We start from the raw sequence: 13118 nt of genomic DNA, 5'->3' as shown, positions 1-13118 counted from the left end.
ATTTGGACACAGTAAAATGGATGCACCATACAAAAAACAAAAACAAAACAAAAAACAACCCCCTCCCCCCCCAACCAACACATCAACCGTAAGCCCATGTGCAGTAAAGGTATCTGAGGCAGCATTCGCCTGCTCCCCTGTGAGCTTTCCCTTCTGCCAGGCCTGAGCACACAGCATGTGCACTTTGAGCTGGGACGCAGAGCCCACCTCTGCTTGGGCTAGTTTATATTAGGAAGCGCAGTGTTCACTGTTCACACAGTGTCCTCTGGTTTAATTGTGTCAAACACAGTTGAAATATGCTTTATGATCATTCTCAGCATAAGAGTATTAAATTAATATACCTTCAGATTGTACTGTTAGAAAATTTTATTTCAAAAACTGCTGTGCAAGTAGCTGATGAGTTACATCCACACTTGCACACACCTCAATAAATATTTGCTTAGAATTAGGGCAGAATTCCCAATAATTTCTGAGATATCCTTCAAAAAATTTTTTGTCACCTTGTACTAAATATTTATGTAGCACTGTTAGAAGTGACGATTATAAAATCATTAACTGAAAAATGTTATTGTATGCTCTACATTAATAATTGTTCAGCCAAGATTTAAATCCATATGTAAAACCAAACACAAACAAACAGTAATAATAAGTAAATAAATGCAAACAGTATTCAGACTTCTTTTGTTTTTAGTAAGTTGCCAAGGATTGTTTAAAAATAAATTTATGATTTGCTGTTGGTAAATGTTTGATTTTTTTAAAAACCTATTTTTTGTACTATAAAATGTAAACATTTCTGGGGTGAAAAGAGCACCCCTGTCTGCTCATAAGCCTCTACCTCTCTGATTTGGGGGGGTATGCATGCAAGTGTGATCATGTGTGTGAACTTGTAGAAGACAGATACTGATACTGCCTTTATCTCCCTTGATTTCAAGATGGTATCTGTGTGAACCTGGAAGCCATGGCTTCAGCTAGGCTGGCTGGCTGCAAGGCTCTGGGACGCTGGCCTCCATCTCACTCCAACCTCCCCCGGCCCCTCGTGTCTTGTTGAAGGACCACGTCTTCTCCCAGGTTTTCCTGAGCCTTCACTTCTCTCTCCTTTGGTCTGTAGTGGTTATACATGACAAAAACTTTACGGTATTACTACAGGGAAGGTCTTAATCTTCTAAAACTGCCTAGACTGCTCTTCTTGTTTGGTACTGAATTTGAAAGCCACATGTTACAGGTAAAAACTATTACAGAAAACACAAAAACCTTACAAGTTTCCTCAGGCCGATACAACAATTACAGATCTTCCAGACCACAACATAATTACAACAACTTCTCACAATACAGTGAAGGTAGAGGTAACCACAAACACATGGTGATTCTTCTGAGCTGTAGTAGCACTGGTGACTCACCTCAACTGGTTATGGTAGAGGTTGTGGCTACAAAATGCCGTTAAGCTAGCTCATGCGTAGAGGGGTTAGCCCTCAGAAGTTGGCTTTGAAAGGCTCTTGTTTTCATTAACCACAATGAACTGGCTACCACTAAACACAGGAACAGCCCTAGGAAGGGGTACATCGTGGTTGCCAAAGGCTGTGCACGACTTGGGAGTAGAGAAAGCTGGGCTTGTCCCCAGTGCTCCTCTGTTGTCATGCCATGCTGGATCTGCTAAGCAGCAGTTCTTATGCTCTGGTACAGGATTCTTTCTCCTTACAGGTAACAGTGGTGGTTTACCCTCCAGCCCCCGAAGCTTCGCTACAGCAGGGTTTAATGAGAGTACAAAGCAAACAGGGGGTTTGAACAAAGCAAACACAGGCATGTTTACTGAGGCCCGAGGGATGGCTGGCAGTGTCTAGGGAGCACTCTATCGCCGTGCTTTGATTTATCACGTTTCCAGTTACCTAAGGATTAAATCAGAGCTTGAATGGCTGACTCCTTACCTTTCTCTTTAGGTTTTTCAGTTAACTATTTTATATATTCTGGATGACTATTTTGGAATTAAAATTTCAGTTTCAGAGAAATAACAATAAAGATCTGCCCATTAAAAAATACTGGTTTATTATTATTAATTTTTAGTTCCTGTCTGGCCTGGAACTAACTACATCAGCCAAGATGACCTCAAACTTATAAAGAGCTCTGCCTGCCTCTACTCCTAGAACTCTGGGATTAAATCTGGGATTAAATCTCTGGGATTACATCCCAGAAACAACAGTTTTTGATAAAGATGAAAGAAAAGGATACAGAAACTGACCAATCAGGCCCTACTTTACTTCCCACACTCTAAGGTCGTAAGGGCCAGAGAGGATGCTACGTGCGGTCTTAGGACATTTGATCGTCAGCCTCTTCAGCAAGAGTCTTCCCATCCTGAGGCTGGTCTCTGTGCTCCTGCCTTCCCACTAGTCTCATAGCTACTTCCAGTGCTACTTCTTTGTGTATACGCTAAACACACTTCCTGAGGGCAGTAAGCTTATGCTCACAAAAGGGTTAGCTTTATAAACATTTTAAAATCCTGTTTTCATAAACATCCCTGAAAGTCATTAATATAATGAAGGATTGGCATTAAGAGTCCAAGTTTATAATGTGAATATCTAAGTTTCTTTAATGTCAGAAGCCTCGCTTTTCTCATTCTATGTTTTCTTACATTAAAGTGTGTGTGTGTGTGTGTACGTGAACGCATGTGTTTATGGGATACAGCACATGTGTGCAATTCAGAGGACAACTTCAGATGTCAGTTCTCACATTCTACCATGTGAGTACCAAGGACTGAACTCAGATCAACAGTCTTAGCAGCAAGTGACACTTTTTACCTGCTAGGCCAGCTTCCTGGCCCATTCATAATTTACATATATATTACATATACTATATACATACATATTGCTAGGTTTCACTGCACACAACAAGGGATGGAGGTGCATATTTTACATATCGAAGCAGACCTGGCTTCCATATTCTCCCAGCATCCCTCAGTCCCTACCTGGCATACCCTGCTCCCAACCCTGACCTTTCCAGCCCAAAGGGTCTTCTCTATATAATCCAGACATTCTGAGCTCAGCCTCCCCATTCTCCTCTCTCTCTGCATGGATGCTTTTTCACCACCCCCTCCCATGGAGACTTCCCTGGCCCCATCCTGGGGCTGCTGAACTTGCCCACCGGAGGGCAGCTTCCCAATAAACCTGCCTTTAATATAGTCCAATCTGGTTTGAATCGGCTCATTTCACAGGCAAAACAATAACCTATTACACACACACACACACACACAAAATTTAATTTGTATTCCTTCCTTCCTAGGCTTTATAAATTCATTGGTTTATTAATTTCTTTTATTCTTGTTTCATTTATTTATTTTTGAAAAAGTCTAATGCAGCTCAGGCAAGGCTCAAACTCCCGATACGTAGCTGAAGATGACCAGGGTCCCTCAACTCTTGCCTTTATTTTTAAGTGCGGGCATTACAGTACATCACGTCTTCATGCTACTTGAAATGCTAATATATACGCATGTTATGGGGAGTGAAGTCACAGAAAGTTATCATAAATAAAGCCTGTAAGTTAACAAAAGAAAAAAATAAAGCTGAGTATAAATGTGGATTTCTTTATTAAAAAAAAAAGATAAAAGTGAGATAAAAGTTACTCTTTGTTTTTGGTAACTCATGAAATATGCACAGAAGTTATTAGATTATTCAGAAGACTAAACTAAATGAAATGACACTTCCCATTCTATAATCCATATCACACTACTGACAGTTAAAAATATACCATTAAGGAAAAAAAGGACTTCCATTCAAAATCACACTCACTCTGGCTAATGTCATGCCTTCAGAAATAAAATGGTTTGGATGCAACTCTAAGGTCAATGGAAAAATATCCTGACTTATCTACAGCCCAGAATTAAAAAGCACAGTGTATTCTCTCTGGTCTCTGAAGAGCCCACAGAGGCAGAAGGTACTTTTGTAAGCATTATTTCAATACTTATCAATGTAGATACAGAACAAGGTTTATACAACCCTATTTTAGATAACGGATAGCAATACCACTTACCAACGAGATGACAGATAGCAATACCACTAACGACGAGGGAGAAGCAAAAATATGAAGTTCAGAGCGGCTCTCATCCCAGTCTCAGGAAGAAAATGCTCACCACCTGAGAGCTGCTGGACAGGCGGCACTAAAGCGACTCCTAACGCCTTACTGCTAGACCTACACATCAGAACCGCTTTAAACCTCCTCCAGGGCAGCTTCTCCTTGTCGTGCAGGGATTGGCCCTGAGAAGCAGAGCTGGTCAAAGTACAGAGAAAAGACTCAGTTCTAAATGGAATGTCTTTCTAGCACGCCTCTCCCCTAAATGACCGAGCAATCCTCAGGAAGGGGAGCAGAGGTGATGAACGGCTTCAAGGGAGCCAAGCCTTTGGATATAACAGGATAGATGACCATATGAGCTCAGAGTGATTGCTACAGTGTACACAAGGCCTGCCCACGTTCAAGCTAGGGAAAATTCAGGGAAGTGGGTAGGGTAGAGTTGGGTAGACACGCAGTCTTGCCCTTAGCTGCCGGAAGAGGTAGAGTCAGCTTTTTTTGGTGACATAAGCCTTGCTGGGAGTACTACATTCAGGGCAGGCCCCATTCTGAAGAGTATTTGGAAAACACATACTGGACTTGATAGGGAGAACAGAAACAAATTAAAAACAAAACAAAAAAGAAAACTCAAAATTGGGTGCATTGAGAGGTGAGCTGAGTATGGGAAGAGCTGACAGAAATAAGGTCAAAATACATTATGAAAAATCTCAGTTTTAATAAAAATATTATTAAAGACAAACAAAACCTAGTGTCTTCTTGGCTTAGTGGTTCTTCTGAAATATTGTGCCTGCCTGTCTGAGCTTCCAAACAAACCTAACCCTCTGGTCAAGTATGAATGAGATCTGCGATTCTATCATTTTTTACTACTACGTCCTGAATAAAAGAAAATGTCGTAAAATGCATTATCTACCATGTATACTTACTTTGGTAACCAAAAACACAAAGAAGAAAATATAAACTTGTTATAGCTAATGAAGATGAGAGACAGCAGTATTTATGAAATCATGGAACTTGTTTTTTTATTTTTTTACTATAATTCATCAATTAAAACCATCTTTATTACAAAAAAAAAAGTCCTGCTCCACTTTGTCTTTGTCTAACAAAAAACTGTTGCTTTCACAATAACACTTCATAGAATTATAATAAAAGAATTAAAAGCAAACTGGCAATCACAAATTAGATAATTAGAAAACAGAATTGATAGAACAAAAGAATAAATAAGAATAAAAAACAAATTAAGTATGTCAGTAAAATTGTGTCAGGGTAGGCTAAGAGTTAAGGAATTGGGAGGAATGGCTTTTCCAAGAGGCAGCTTGAACCTTTCAAATGCTAACACTGCAGCAGGCAGCCCTCAGACTATTTGTAATATTAGTTAAAAATAAACCAAACGAGCAGCTTGTGGCCCTGGAGTGGCCACAAAGAAAGTTAAGGGATAAACTGATGAGAACATTTAGAATTATCTGCGTTCCTGGCCCAAAGATGGCAAAAGGTAAAACACAAATTTGCAGTAATAAGTAGCTATATCCTACGGCAAGCACGTAGCCCCACAGAACAGGCTAGCACTGGCTGTACAGCTAAAGCAAGAGTAAGACAATGCCATTAAATATTTCTTCCTCAGTTGGCCTGGGGAGGTAGAGCAATTTTCCTGTCCAAGGCTCACTGCACCCTGGAGAGAATTCAATTTCCATGCCCTATCAATTAAGAGCCTGAAGAGATGAGCCTCAATAAGACTATCGCTTCCTTCTTCCCCACACTGCTTGCCTTGCCTCTTCTTGACAGGGCTACTTCCCTTTCCTTAAATGCTGGTTCCATTCAAAGCGCCTTTAACCTTTCTTCTAGTCTGTGTTTGGTTCTTAAGACAGGAATCCTTAGCCCAGGGCACTTAACATAAGGATTTCCTTAACCTTAGACCACCTTGCCCACAGGCCTGAGGTGGCTTTCCAGTGCTATAGCCCAGGTTGGTCACTGCCAACCTTCCTCTCTCCTCCTCACTGCTACTGGCAAGTCCACACTTAAATTTTACTTCCTAACCCCAAGGCCAGCCTGGTCTACAGGGTGAGTTCCAGGACAGCCAGGCCTTCAAAATAGAGAGACTTTGTCTCAAAAACAGACAGACAAAAATGATCAAACAAACAGGCAAATACACCACCCAAACCAGAAAATAATTACACATCAATTCCTTATCTGACTTACAAACAACTCGGTTTCTTCTAAGAAAGTAGGAATACTCAAAGCCTTTTGATTATAGAATATGTATGCTGTAACAGCTTTTAGGAATGATAAATATTAAAAGTCGGTCTTATAAAATGGAAAATCCTGTTTATTTATACCCCATCGAGAGAAAGAACATCCATTCACAGAATCTGTTGTCCCTTAGTGTTTGTACGCTCACAGCAAGAAGGCAGTTCTCAAGGAATATAGACATGTCACTCGTCACTCAAGGTACTTCAGATTCCTTTGTTCTTTGGCAAACGAATGTGAATGTACAGAGGAGTCAATAGGGCCTTGTGAAACTTAGATTCTTAACACTTACGGAAACAAAAAGGTTGGTAGCAAACAATTCTTTTTCAAAGGTTTTACTGCATTTATGTATAATCTGCACACATGGAATGTTAGTGTGTAGCTATGTGTGGAACACATTGTGTCATTTCTTGGTGGGGACTGGTTCTAATACTTTGAATTAATCAGGAATCTGCGTGCCCAAACACTAAAGGTCCTTGCCCCCTATTGGTTTTTGATCAATCAATAAATGGCCAGTGGCTGTGTGGACAGAGAGGGATGGAACTTTTAGATTGTGTGGGCGAGGAACTGGGAGAAGGGAAGAGAATCACCATGATTCCGAGGGAGGTGGGTCAGACTTAGAGCTGCAGAAGGAAAATCATCCCAAATGTAGGTGAGAAGGAATGCAGTCCCTGGAAGGGCTGCCCAAAAGCGTCTCGGGCAGCAAAGACTAGGGAGCCGCCCCGAAGGAGCCAGGGCAACAGAGATAAAATATAAAATTAGAGGGTGTTAAGCCAGGATTACAGGAGGGAGATGTGCGCTAGCCGCAGGGAGGATTAGAACTGCCCAGTCTTTGAGCTAGCAAAGGCATTTTAAAATTAACTGGTGTGTGTGTATGTGTGTGTGTGTGTGTGTGTGTGTGTGTCTGTCTGTCTGTCTGTCTGTCTGTCTTTCATTCGAGAATCCAGATAGGTCCTGGGAAGGTGCTGGGAGCCAAAGCACAGTGTAGCTAAACTCACCGCTGGCCTTCAGCTGAGTCCTGGGACAAAGTTCAGACTGTCAGGGCCGGTGGCCAGTGCCTTAACCTACTAAGCCATATTGCTGGCCCTTACTCAGATTTTTTATTAAATACCCAATGGTTTTAAATTACTGATCTTTGCTACTGATAACGTTTATTCAACCACTATTATTTCTAACTAACATTTTCAAAGCATCTACTTTTGCCATTATCATTTTTAAAACTTGGTAGTTGTGAAGGTCAAGGTGGTTTCCTCTAAAGGCTAATGTCAAAACTCCAGAGCTGCCCAGTTGATACTGTTTTTAGACAAGACATGCCTACTATAGCTGATCCTCAAAGGAAGAAATTCCAAGAGGAGGAGGATTACATGATCCCACTCATACAGCCTAGTCTGTCAAGAAGACAAACATTGAGAAAAACAACACGCTCAATTCAGGGCCTCAAGATGCTCACAGATTTAGATAAATAATATATGGGTCATGATAAACAATAACCTAGCACTCAGCCCTAATTAAGTACACACAAACACTAACCCAACTCTAGAGACTAAAATTATCTGACAGAACTTATATATGATTTTTTTTTAATTCTAAAAATAAGCAAACAGGAAGAGATGATTAAGCATATTGGGAAATTAACCAAATAGGAGTTTTATATAATACATGTAACTTTGAAATAATCAGTTATGTCAAAAAAGCAGATACTCCTGAGTATCTTAATAAAACTAGGAAACGTGCCTACAACTACCCATGATGCATTACTAAGAACAAAGGCTGAGAATCAGAAGAGCTTAGCACAGGAACTAGACTAATGAAATACTATTAATTTCAATTAAGTTCTGGCTAAAAAGAAAACCCTTGAAAAGGTAATGCTGAGAATTTCCAGAACTGATTAAAGATAGATCTACAGATTTAAGCATTCTATTCCCTAAACAAGAGACACACACAATATACCTACTAAAACTTCATAATACTTAAAAGAGAAGGTTTTATTTTGTTGTTGTTGTTTCATTAAGTATCAAGTGAGAAAATTCACAGATCTCAGAGTGGAGGCAAACTTTCCAAGGGCAGATGCAAATCCTCTGAGCCTCTTCACTCAGGTCCTGAAGATCATGATGTAAGCAAGCACAAACCCCAAATAAATAATTATCAAACAAAAGATCACAACATGGCAGAAAACAAATGACCAATCTAAAATTGTTTATCCAAGAAAAACTAGATAAAAGTTACAAGAAAAAAGAGGAAGAAAACCCCCCAAATCAACCAAGCAAAGACAGTTGTTCCCCAGCTCTCCATGAGGAACTGGGTTAATGTAGAGTCCCAAACTCCCAGGTATTCAAGTTTTGTACATTCCCATACACCATAGGCCATTCATGATGAAGTAATTCATGATGTACTTCAATATCCAACACAATGAGAATGCTAGATAATAGCTGGTTGTTACACTGTTTCGTTTCAGAATAACAAGAAACAAATCTGCACATGTTTAGCACAGTTTTCAACTTTCAGTACTCTTCTATTTTCAGAGACACAAGTTGAGAGTGTTAACCATCAACAAATCTTCAGAGAAGAAATTCATACAGCAAATGTCAAAAAGAAGGAGAATGATCCCCAAGGGTTATGTGAGATACGTGCAATAAAAAATTACCTAAAATCTCAAATGTATCAGTATTTAAGCACTGTCTCAATAAAAGGTAAAAGTGTGATTTGTGGACAAAGAAGGATGGATACAGACGTTAGCAGCCCATAACTGGGAAGGGGGTGCTGAACAACAAAGTCATCTGGGAATTCTTTTCAATGCTTACAAAGAGAAATAAAGGTATTAGCAAGAGTCTTAAAGAACACATTTCCTGGAATTCTAAGAAAAGCCCAACAACAACAACAGAACCTTACTACCAAACAACCATGCTGTCCTCGCAGACTGAGAGGGGAGATAAAGCAGAGCAGAGATGCTGCACTGTGTACCCTTAGGGAAGATCAGTTGAATGAGCTACACCAAATGATTCTGTATACTGAGAAGTGGAGACAGAAGAAGGGGTCCTCCTACCTTAAACTAGTCCTTAACCTACCTTAAACTAGTCCTTAACCTACCTTAAACTAGTCCTTAGAGATATGCACTCTAAATATTAGGACAAGCACTAGGAAAAGTTAGAATGAACATAGTTGAAAAGCTAACAGGTGAAAACTACGCAAACACATGATGTTTAATTAAAACCAGAGAAAATGGAAAAGAGTGAGAGATCAATTCCCAAAAGACATAAACCTCCAAAAGTCACACCAGAAGAAACAGATATGCCCAGACCTATCCCTTAATTAAACAGAATCAAGGATTAACTTCCAAAACAGGAAGCACCAGACCCATATGGATTCCCTGATAAGTAAACGCCAAACATGGAAGGAAGGAAGAAAACTAATTCTCACAATCTCTTGTAGGAAACATAAGCAGAGGAGATACTTACTAACTCATTCTGTGAGGCCAGCATTACCCTAATAAAAAAACAAATAAAGACATTACAAGAAAAGAAAATTACAGACCACTATTGCTCATGAAAACACATACATACATACATACATACATACATATTTAACAATATTAGCCAGTGCCACCAAATGATGCATGAAAGTAAATGTACACAATGATCAAGTCAAATTTATTATATGTATACAAGGCAAGTGCAATATCTGAAAAGCCACTGATATAACCCGAAGCTAAAGTAAAATATTGTGATCACAATATCATAGATAGAGAAAATCCAATATCCATTTGTGATGAAAGCAGTCAGCAATCTAGAAGCTGAGAGGATGCCAACGTGATAAGGAACACATGGAAAGAATACTCCTATAGCTGTTATCACAAACAGCAGGGAGAAACAAGATTCTGTTGTATTAGACCTGGAGCAAGGAGAGGGGATTTCTCTCATCACTCTATTCAACCGTTTACAGGAAGTCCTGGATACACAATAAAGACATGAAATCCAAGACAGGCAGACACAAAAGGAGGAAATTAAAACCATTTTTGCTTTAAAAAAATGCTATGGTTTGTGAAGAAAGAAAATCTAAATTATCAACTTAAATACTGCTGGATTAATAAATGGCTGCAATATTTCCAGCATACCAAGCTAATACACAAAAATCAACTTCTTGCAATTAACATTATTTTAGTACCTTAGGCACAGACCTAACAAAGTGCACATTAGACCTACATAAAGAAAAGTGTGTTCCTCTTTCTCCACATCCTCATCAGCATCAGCTGTCACCTGAATTTTTTATCTTAGCCATTCTGACTGGTGTGAGGTGGAATTTCAGGGTTGTTTTGATTTGCATTTCCCTGATGATTAAGGATGTTGAACATTTTTTCAGGTGCTTCTCAGCCATTCCGTATTCCTCAGTTGAGAATTCTTTGTTTAGCTCTGTACCCCATTTTTAATGGGGTTATTTGAATTTCTGGAGTCCAGCTTCTTGAGCTCTTTGTATATACTGGATATTAGTCCCCTATCAGATTTAGGATTGGTAAAAATCCTTTCCCAATCTGTTGGTGGCCTTTTTGTCTTATTGACAGCCTCTTTTGCCTTACTCCTCCACTGCTAGTGGGATTGCAAGCTTGTGCAACCACTCTGGAAGTCAGTCTGGAGGTTTCTCAGAAAATTGCACATAATACTACCAGAAGATCCAGCACTACCTCTCCTGGGCATATACCCAGAAGAAGTTCCAACTGGTAATAAGAACACATGTTCCACTATGTTCATAGCAGCCTTATTTATAATAGCCAGAAGCTGGAAAGAACCCAGATGTCCCTCAACAGAAGAATGGATACAGAAAATGTGGTACATTTATACAACGCAATACTACTCAGCTATTAAAAACAATGAATTTATGAAATTCTTGGGCAAATGGATGTATCTGGAGGATATCATCCTTAGTGAGGTAACCCAATCACAAAAGAAGTCATTAGATATGCACTCACTGATAAGTGGATATTAGCCCAGAAACATAGACCACCCAAGATACAATTTGCAAAACACAAGAAAATCAAGAAGAAGGAAGACCAAATTGTGGATACTTCTTTCCTTCTTAGAATAGGGAACAAAATACCCATGAAAGGAGTTACAGAGACAAAGTTTGGAGCTAAGACGAAAGGATGGACTATCTAGAGGCTACCCTACCCAGGGATCCATCCCATAATCAGTCACCAAACCCAGACACTATTGCATATGCCAGAAAGATTTTGCTGAAGGGACCCTGTTATAGCTGTCTCGTATGAGGCTATGCCAGTGCCTGGCAAATACAGAAGTGGATGCTCACAGTCATCTGTAAAATGGAACACAGGGCTCACAATGGAGAAGCTAGAGAAAGCACCCAAGGAGCTGAAGGGGTCTGCAACCCTATAGGTGGAACAACAATATGAACTAACCAGTATCCCCAGAGCTCATATCTCTAGCTACATATGTAGCAGAAGATGGCCTAGTTGGACATCACTGGGAAGAGAGGCCGCTTGGTATTGCAAACTTTATATGCCCTAGTAGAGGGGAATACCAGGGCCAAGAAGCGGGAGTGGGTGGGTAGGGGAACAGGGCGGAGGGAAGGTATAGGGAACTTTTGGGATAGCGTTTGAAATGTATATAAAGAAAATGTACTACTCAGCTATTAAAAAGAATGAATTTATGAAATTCCTAGGCAAATGGATGGACCTGGAGGGCATCATCCTGAGTGAGGTAACCCAATCACAAAAGAACTCACACAATATGTACTCACTGATAAGTGGATATTAGCCCAGAAACTTAGGATACCCAAGATATAAGATACAATTTGCGAAACGCATGAAACTCAAGAAGAACGAAGACCAAAGTGTGGACACTTTGCCCCTTCTTAGAAATGGGAACAAAACACCCATGGAAGGAGTTACAGAGACAAAATTTGGAGCTGTGACGAAATGATGGGCCATCTAGTGATTGCCATATGCAGGGATCCATCCCATAATCAGCTTCCAAACGCTGACACCATTGCGTACACTAGCAAGATTTTGCTGAAAGAACCCAGATATAGCTGTCTCTTGTGAGACTATGCCGGGGCCTAGCAAACACAGAAGTGGATGCTCACAGTCAGCTATTGGATGGGTCACATGGCCCCCAATGGAGGAGCTGGAGAAAGTATCCAAGGAGCTAAAGGGAACTGCAACCCTATAGATGGAACAACAATATGAACTAAGCAGTACCCCGGAGCTCTTGTCTCTAGCTGCATATGTATGAAAAGATGGCCTAGTGGGCCATCACTGGAAAGAGAGGCCCATTGGCAAACTTTATATGCCCCAGTACAGGGGAACGCCAGGGCCAAAAAGGGGGAGTGGGTGGGTAGGGGATTGTGGGAGTGGGTATGGGGGACTTTTGAGATAGCATTGGAAATGTAAACGAGGAAAATACCTAATAAAAAAAATTAAAAAAGAAAGAAAATGTCTAATAAAAAATAAATAAGTAAATTAAAAAAAAGTGTGACATAGCGATGAAGAAAACTAAAGTTTAAGTCACGGAGGTGGTAATGTTCATGGTCAGGGAGATTTAATCAATGTTACCAAGGTATCCACTCTTCGCATTTCATCTACCGTTTCACCACAATTCCAATTCTAACCCCACCAAGTTACTCTGCAGCTTCCTCAATGTACTCAAAAGTTGCTCTGAAAGGTTCCAGGGAAGGAGGCCCAGCACAGCTGAGAGGTGAAGGCAAACGCCTGGAGTAACCTACACTGCTCTAACTTACCTTAAAGCTGCAGTATAAGCAAGGCTCTGAGGCTGGCAACCAGCACACAGATCTCTGCAATACGACAGAAACCCACC

General features: G+C 40.2%; 1 protein-coding gene across 15 annotated transcripts in view; it reads right to left on the bottom strand.

Annotated features, from left to right (window-relative positions):
• The window catches only part of Oxr1 (oxidation resistance 1), a 413570-nt gene that overhangs the window by 13023 nt on the left and 387429 nt on the right, over positions 1-13118 (bottom strand). For 2 of the 15 annotated variants that reach the window (NR_152565.1, XR_001781501.2), the window contains one exon: positions 9750-9777. The exons of the other annotated variants lie outside the window; for them this stretch is intronic. The gene's annotated coding sequence lies outside the window, so the exon portion shown is untranslated. The remainder of the gene's footprint in view (positions 1-9749; positions 9778-13118) is intronic. 15 annotated transcript variants of the gene reach the window in all.

The sequence above is a fragment of the Mus musculus genome, chromosome 15 (assembly GCF_000001635.26).
Source record: "Mus musculus strain C57BL/6J chromosome 15, GRCm38.p6 C57BL/6J".
In the NCBI taxonomy this organism is placed as follows: domain Eukaryota; kingdom Metazoa; phylum Chordata; class Mammalia; order Rodentia; family Muridae; genus Mus; species Mus musculus.
Note: the sequence above shows the minus strand (reverse complement) of the source record. Positions and strands in the feature narration are given on the sequence as shown.